Genomic DNA, 8,706 nt, shown 5'->3' on the forward strand with positions numbered 1-8,706 from the left:
CAGTGGAGTCTGACAGAAGAAGAAGGTTCTCCAAAGTTTTCATAGTTCACCGCACCATCATCTTCATCATTCTGCTCCTGTGAAAAACAACACAAAGAAACCCACTCTGACACACTCACACTGAAAACTCACAAATCACAACCCTACTTCTTTGACCTTTAGGTTTCTGCTGCTGCACATTCAACACAATCACAGATAATCTAACATATACAAATAAATGAAGTTGTTCCTCCCCAGAAGAGCCCCGAACTCCCAGATTTTCCTCCCAGCTGACTGTTGGAGTTTTAAAAGTGAACACAGGTCACAGTGGAGTCAGCAGAACCTGAACGCACCATCAGATATTTACCTGACTGGCTGCTGGACCAGAACGCTTCACTGTTTGGCTTCTTACTGAGTTTAAATCCTGCACAAACACAAACAGTGAGACATTCACAGTCCTGCACTGACTTACAGTCTCTTAATGTACACATTTGTCTTTTTATACATCAGTTCAGTTGTTATTTTCAACTCACAATGTTGTCATCAGGTGGTCTCTGGTTCCCTGGAAAATAAATGACAGAGTAACATTTCAGTTCTAAACTTACAGTTTGTTTTACACTTAACAAATGTTGGTCTGAATTTTCTCACCTCGAGCTCTGAAGAGAAGAACAGTAATCACAGTGATGAGGAGGAGTTCAGCCACATGCATCACCAACATTATGTAGCTCAGAGCAGAACAATCTGTACGAGTATTAATTAGAGAAACAACATGACAGTAAAGGAAGTATGTACATTTGAAATATTTTGGCAGGTTGTCACATTTAATAATCAGGTTCATGTGAGCTGTGGAAATAAAAACCATGGAAATAAAAGATTAACTAGTTGCATTTGTACAGCAGTGTATTGCTGCCACCATGACATAAAATATTTTCTCAGTTTCCTGATATAACGAGAAAACATTCTGAGAAAAACAACTTGTTAAATTATGCAAGTTATGCAGCACATTGCTGCTCTTTATGGGTTCAAGAGCTCAAGAAGATATTATGATATCGACTGCAGTTGGACCTCATGTTATGAAAAATGACAGACAGGTAGAAACAGGAAGAAAAAGAGGAGCCTTATATACCAGGGGAGATATTTACTGTGCGCTCACGTTTCATCACTGTTAATGAAAAACTGATAAAATATACAGACACAAGCACAGCAAAGCACGTTTCAACTGCTTTTCACTTTTTGATTGTTTGGGGAAAACCCATGTAACTTATGCATGTAACGTGTGCATGCATGTCACCATGGTTACACATATATACCTTGATGGTTCATGTCCAGAAGCTGGATTTAATGGTAGCTTATATACATTTCAAGCATTTGTTTCACACCAGCCTAAACTAGATGATAATTGGTCCACTCTCTGGGGAAGACCTGGTCTGATTAGGAGAGACGGCATACATCCCACTTTGGATGGAGCTGCTCTCATATCTAGAAATATGGCTGAGTTTATTAGTAGACCTGAACCATGACAACCCAGAGTTGAGACCAGGAGGCAGAGCTGCAGTCCTACACGCTTCTCTGTGCTTCCATTAGAGCAGTAACCCACCCAAAACCACATAGATACTGTCTGTCCCCCGACCACTCAAATCAATTCAATCTAAAATAAACAGAAGAGGATTCAGCATAAAAATGTCATGAAAATTAACACCACCACTGTAATAGTACAAGACAATAGGAGAATTAAATGTGGACTCTTAAATATTAGATCTGTCATCTGAAACTGTATTAGTAAACAATCTAATCTCAGATTATCATATTGATTTATTTTGTCATGAAGAATATGTCAGCCTAAATGAATCCACTCCCCCCAGTCATATTAATACTCACATTCCTTGAGACAGCAGCCATTTTCAACTCAAGCTTAATTATCAACCCTATTCCTAAATTTAATTATAACTCATTAGAAAGTCTTGTTCTTAGTCTCTCTCACCCAACCTGCAAAATTTTACGTCCATTTCTATTTGTTATAATGTACCGTCCTCCTGGTCCGTACTCTGAATTTTTATCTGAATTCTCAGAGTTTTTTTTATCAAACTTAGTCCTTAGTGCAGATAAAGTAATTATAGTAGGTGATTTTAATATTCATGTGGACGTTGATAATAGTCTCAGCGCTGCGTTTATCTCATTATTAGACTCAATTGGCTTCTCTCAGTGTGTAAATAAACCCACTCACTGTCTTAACCACACCCTCGATCTTGATCTGACTTATGGGATCGAAATTGAACATTTAATAGTTTTTCCACAAAATCCTATTTTATCAGACCATTACTTGATAACTGTTGAATTCCTGTTACAGGAGCACACGCCATTAGACAAACATGTCTTCACTAGATGTCTATCTGATAGTGCTGTAGCTACATTTAAGGAAGCAATTCCATCAGTATTGAATTTACTGCCATGTTTCAATACAACAGAGGACTCTTATGTTAACTTTAGTCCCTCCCAAATCGATCATGTTGTTGATAGTGCCGCAGGATAATGGGAATAACACTCGACTCCATTACCCCTTTAAAAAAGACAATAATAAAATATAAGAGGTTCGCTCCGTGGTATAACTCCCAACAACAAAAATTAAAGCAAACATTCTGAACATTTGTCAGAATATGGTGTTCCACCAAACTGGAAGACTCTCGTTTAGTCTGGCAGGATAGTCTTAAAACATATAGGAAGGTTCTCTGTAAGGCCAGAGCCGCCTATTACTCGTCATTAATAGAAGAGAATAAAAACACACCGAGGTTCCTCTTCAGCACTTTGGCTGACAAAGAGTCATAACTGTATTGATCCATGTATTCCTATAGCTCTCAGTAGTAACGACTTCATGAGCGTCTTTAATGATAAAATTCTAACTATTAGAGAGAAAATTCATCACCTCCTGCCCTCAACAGGCACCGATTTATCCACAAACACAGGAACCTTAGAGGTAAAAGTGCATTATATTGAAAAGTGTTCCTAATATTTTTTCCATCTCATTAACATACATGAAGGAGACAAAATATTAGGAACACTTTTCAATATAATACACTCCAGTACATCACCATCCACTATGAACTAAATATTAACATAAAGTAGAATTATCACCTTTCTGACAATGTCAACGAAAACTGAAACTATATAAACTTTGTAAAAGTAGAATTTATGGCAGAGCTGTTGTTGTTCCTAATAAAGTGCTTGGTCAGTGTTCAGTATATGACATACAGTATATGTAATTTATAGTAGACGGGGTTGGAAGATAATATGAGGCTTCAGCTTTCTCAGTTAGTCAAATAAAGTAACAGAGAGAGATACTGTAAAGCAACATACAGAAAATGTTGAGTTACCTTGTGGTGTAATTGTAGCATCATTGGTTGCAGATGTTGCTGTTGTGGCGTCTGCACCTGGACAAATGAACAAAGCCCAGAAATTATACAACTAGAAAATACTTCATGTTTATCATCTGCAGTACCTCAATGACAAAGAATATCATCTTAAAACTTCAAATCTATAAAATACACAAATATTTTATGTAAATTTTTACATCAGTCTGAAGTGATTTTAAACAGCTCATCATATTCTCACCTGTTTTCTCACCAGACAACTGAAAACTGAAGTTATACAGCTGCACTTCTCCATTGTTGAGATCTGTGACGTTACACTTCAATAACATATAATTTAATGTGTAAATATCATGAGAAGTCAGGAAGGAGGCAGCGATTGAGCAGGTAGACTGTGATGTCCTTGTGGCTCTGGTATTTATGTCCCAGTCGTTTCCTCTATACAGCCACTTCACTGTGTGTCTGCACTGTTCATATGTCGACACAGAGCAGTTTAATGTCACTGAATCATTGACCTTATGTTCAGTCACTGGTGGAGATGGAGATATTGTGAGAGAAAGACAACAAGAGTCAGATTAACTTCATCACTGTAATCATAATTATTGTAATGTTTCAGTATATTGTTCTAACAAGACAGTTTGAGCTGAAAACATTATGATGTAAATACTCACTGGTAACAACAGACAGATAAACCTGAGAGTCTTGACCTTGTTCTTGTCCTGACTTGTACTGTCTGCAGGTGTAACGACCAACATCCTCAACTGTGACCTTCTTTATAACCAGAGAACAGTTCGCTGTAACACTCAGTCTGTCTGATTTAGCTTTGGCTTTTTCACCAATCTGCCCAAGTTTAATCAGCTCTACTGCTGCTGTGCCTCTTGAATGACTGAAGAGCCAGGTAGTACTGTCACATTTATCTTTATCCTTTAACACATTTTCACAAGACAAAGTAACTTCATCTCCATCTCTGACAGTGAAGAAGAAACATTGTCCAGTTATGGCTGCTGAGAGATATGAGAGAGGAATATGAACAATTAACTGAAATAAATAGAAATATGACTGTCATGTTCATTGTTAGTGTGAGGATCATTTTAGATACAACAGAACTTTCTAAATGTGTCTCATCTTCAGTTTTCAGCTCATTAAACTCAACATGTTAACAACTAACAACATACTCGTCTCAATTTAAGAAGGTTAATAAAATACTAAATTAATCTTTTTTTCTTACCTGAAAACTGAAGCACCAGTATCAGAAACAACATTTGAATCCGTCTGAATTCAACCATCCTGCTTCTCTCTCTCATCGATCTCTGGTTCTCTTAACTGTCGCAGTCTCTAAAGTAATGTGTGAAGTAAGGCGTCTTCTTCCTGCCATTTGTACGTGTGTCACTTCCTCTTCCTCACTCTGCTGCATGTACAGTCCAGGCAGTAAGTATTTGGACAGTTACACAGTTTTTATTCTTCAGGCTCTGTGTTTCAGCACATTCAATCTGTAATAAAACAATGAATACTGCATTAAAGTACCAAGTCTCAGCTTTAATTAGAGTAGTAACTGTAACTGTAAATGTCCAAATACTTACTGTCTGGACTGTATGTAGGCAGACTGATCAGAGTTTTTTGCAACCAAAAAATGATTAACATATTTACTTTTGACAGTTTAGTTCTTATTCACTGTGACTGACAAGACATTGACTCACATTTCTTGATCAGTGATATGACGGGTAAGCAGCACTAAAGAGGTCAGAGGTCAGATGTCACAGCTGTCTGACAAAGATCCTGTGAAACTGGGATGTAATCACGGATCACAAGGTAAAGAAATGTGTTTCTGCAGTCAGAGCAGCCATATTAAACCATATTAAGATTCAACAAGTGCACACTGTGTTTGTTCCCATGGTGTATTTGTGACAACGACGTGTTTGACCTCCTGAAAAGAAGAAGAGGAAGTTGAACAGATGAAGACTGTTAAGTAAGATAAATGGTTGCAGTAACGCAACTCTTCTTAGGAAACACACAGACATGTTAATCTATCTGAATTCAACCATCGTGCTTCACGATCCTTCTTTGTCGATATCTTCAGAACAAGAGATCGACGCTCTCAACTGTCAGAGTCTGTAAAGTAGTTTGTGTTGTAGAGAGATACAGCATCTACCTCCTGCAGTTAGTGTGATGTCACTTCCTCATAGTGACACTTAGTCTTTTGTCAGCTGTTGGATTTACTGTATTTCATCCAAACAGTCAAAAACTCATTTTTACTTTGACATTTGTAACATTTAGTTCTGTCTCATCCACAGTGATGCAACGTTTTTGATCAGCAATAACAGAAGCTGCCGACAGTCAGAGGTCAGAGGTCACAGCAGCCTGACAAAGATTGAACAGGATGAACATGTAGGATGGAGACATGATTATGTGTCACTGATTACAAGACAGAGGAATATGTTTCTGCCTTTAAAAGAGACATTGAGGCAATCTGATGCTGTAAGAAGCAAACTACTGTATATTAAGGCTCATATTTTGTCTCAAGTGCACACTGTGTCCAGTCCCATGATGCATTTGTGACGATGACGTGTCTGACCTCCTGAAAGGAAGAAGATAAGAATTGAGGAAGTTGAACATGTGCAGATTGTTAGTTAAGATAAATGTTTGCAATAATGCAGCTCTTCATTTCTGTAGATAGTGTTTATTAGAAAACAGACAGGATTCATGGTGACGTCTGACAGCACACATGAACAGACAGGTGAAGAGTCAAACTTTGACTCTTGATGCTCAACATGGTGCAACATGGTGATACTGTAGCGGCTGTAAAAGAACAGATAAGATGATGTTTTAGTGGTCTGAGACCTGTTAGTTCCTCATTGTATCTTTGAGGTCAGTTTTTCTGAGAAATGAGTGTGAAGTGTTTTAGTGAGAATGTGGAAACAACAGCAGCAGAGCTCTGGAGGTTTACCCTCTAATGATGACTAGATAAGAATCAGAAACACAAGAAGCTCACAGGAACAGACAGTCAACACTTTATGAAAAGACAAAGAGGAATTTTCTGCTGAAATCTACTTTAATCTCTGGAAGGTTTGAGGTCTCTGAGACTCCAGCAGTGCACGTTAATACATACTGATGCTGAGTTAACTTGTTTATACTTAGTTGATCTTCAGTTCAGGCAGCTTAACATTTAATATGAAGGTTTTTCATGCTATATGCACACTGCAGAGGTGACTTTGGTCATTTAAGCTGCGTGAAATGTATTAACAGTCATCATAGTGAAGCAGTAACTTCCACAGCTTGAGGCTTTGTTACGTGTGGCATGTAGGTGCAATACTGCACACTGCCTGTGGGAGTGTTTTCTCTGTCTCTCTCTCTCTGTCTCTCTCTCTCTCTCTCTCTCTCTCTCTCTCTCCCTCTCTCTTGTTCTCTCTCTCTCGCTTTCTCTCTCTCCGGCGCTCTTCCTCTCTCTCTCCCTCTGCCTTCCTTTGTAGGAATGAAGCACCTGGAGCCAATTATTCCATGAGAGAAAAGGGGGAACCTGAGGGGTGGTGTGGACACACACCTGATTACTGACAGCAGCAGTGGCTTATGGGGATTTTTTCTTCTTCTTATCTTAGTTTTCTTCTCAACATGGTTTAGAGTGTTGGGTTTTGTTATTTTAGTTTGGAATGGAGGTTACTGGTAGTCTAGTTTTTGGGTTTGGTTTTGATTAGGTTGAGTACACTTTTCTTTTAATAGGTAGGGGAATGAGCTGGGTGCAACGGCCCATGGCGTGGCTGGCCCAGTAACTTCCCATCTTTTGTTCTTTTTGGCTGGGATCTCCATCTCCTTTTCTTTGTTTTTTTTCTTTACCTTTTAAGTATGGTTAAATAGTTGAAAAATAAATGGCTGTTGTTAAAGCAGAGGTTTTGGCGTCCTTGTTATGTTTCGGTCTCCAGGGGGAGCCTTTGTTTGGTGAGGCCCTAACATATTGGGGGCTCGTTTAAACGTTTTGTCACACTGGCGTTGCTTTTGTAGACTTGTTTTCAACACAGAGTGCAGGTAAGTTGTTGTTGGCTTTGTTTGTTTCACCTTAGTGTGGTAACTGTGCGTTTTGGTTCAGCACAGTTACTCGTGACTACAAACTGTGTCATTGTAACTTTTTTTTTGCCTCTCCAAGTGTTAATGGATACATAGTTGACACTGTGGGGTGTTGCATTGATACATTGGTTCGTTTGCTAGTTGTTTGATAGTGCATACGTTGTGTGTGTTTAGTAAAGTTTTATACACACGTGTGTTGGACGCCACTGACCGTGTGCTGCTGTCTTGTATGGGCAACATTTGGAGTGTGTGTGTTTTGTATCGGGCTGTAGTTGACCTGTTCTTCTGGTTTTGTGGTTGAACTTGGATTCTGATGGAGTTTAATCTTGAAGAGTTTGCTGCGCAGCCTAGCCTTGATAAATTCCATCATTGCATGAAGGAACATTTGATTATTATTGCTGAGCATTTTGGTGTCAGTGTGTCTAAAAATTTGAGGAAACAAGTGATTAAAATCAAAATAAATAAAATCAAACCGGCTCCGTCTGTCTTTATATGCAGCCTATGATCACAATGCATCGTCATGTGCTTTAACACTGCTGAATGTAGATTGAATTATTGGATTTCTGTGCATTCTCAGGTAACTTTGAGTGTATTTCTATTTGTATTTAGACACATTTTAGATCCAAGTGTGAACAGAGGGAAGGTTTAGAGGTGAAAGAACAGACAGATAAGGGAAGTTGTATTCTGAGTAGAAGCAGGACGTCTATAGCTGAGAATATCCACCTTTCATTATCAGTCAGAACACTGTTAGTACATGAAATAATTACACAACACAGTGTAGAATTAAGTGGTTAATATTTCTTTATTTGCATATTATATTATTATCGGATATAATAAAGAGAAGACTGTTACTGACTGCAGTAAGACTCAAAACTCATTCAAACCAAACACATGTTGGCTTCCTGACAAACATGTTAACAATGATAAATGAAAGTTAAAATTAATTCTTCTGTAAACTTAAACATGAAACTGATCTGAAGCTGCTGCAGCTTAAAAAGCAGCAACAGAAGTCTTAAAGTCAAGTCTAAATTCTTCCACTTGAAGCAGATTTAAGGAAGTTAAATGAGTTAAAATGTGAGAAAAGTTTGAGAAATAATGCAGGAAAAGACATTTTATAAAACTCACAGCTTCTTAACAAGAGATAAAATCCAGATTTGAATATTGTTGTCCAAGTCAGACTAAAAATAAAAATTTCTCAGCACACAAAACATACGAATCTCAAAGTGATCTTATGATTCTTTCTTTATGTAAAGAATTCAACTACTCATGTAAAACTGAGACCATATTAATGATATAACAGCAAGGGAGT

The 8,706-nt window shown here is 38.0% G+C and overlaps 1 long non-coding RNA gene across 1 annotated transcript; it reads right to left on the bottom strand.

Moving 5' to 3' along the window:
• Positions 1–345: 345 nt before the first annotated feature.
• LOC121882172 lies at positions 346–3,454 on the bottom strand. Its single transcript, XR_006092026.1, has 4 exons — positions 3,348–3,454; positions 628–720; positions 513–541; positions 346–403 (listed from the first exon to the last, which is right to left on the bottom strand). It is a non-coding gene; the product is annotated as an uncharacterized LOC121882172 (long non-coding RNA).
• Positions 3,455–8,706: the final 5,252 nt, after the last annotated feature.

Source organism: Thunnus maccoyii, chromosome 17, assembly GCF_910596095.1.
Source record: "Thunnus maccoyii chromosome 17, fThuMac1.1, whole genome shotgun sequence".
Lineage (NCBI taxonomy): Eukaryota > Metazoa > Chordata > Actinopteri > Scombriformes > Scombridae > Thunnus > Thunnus maccoyii.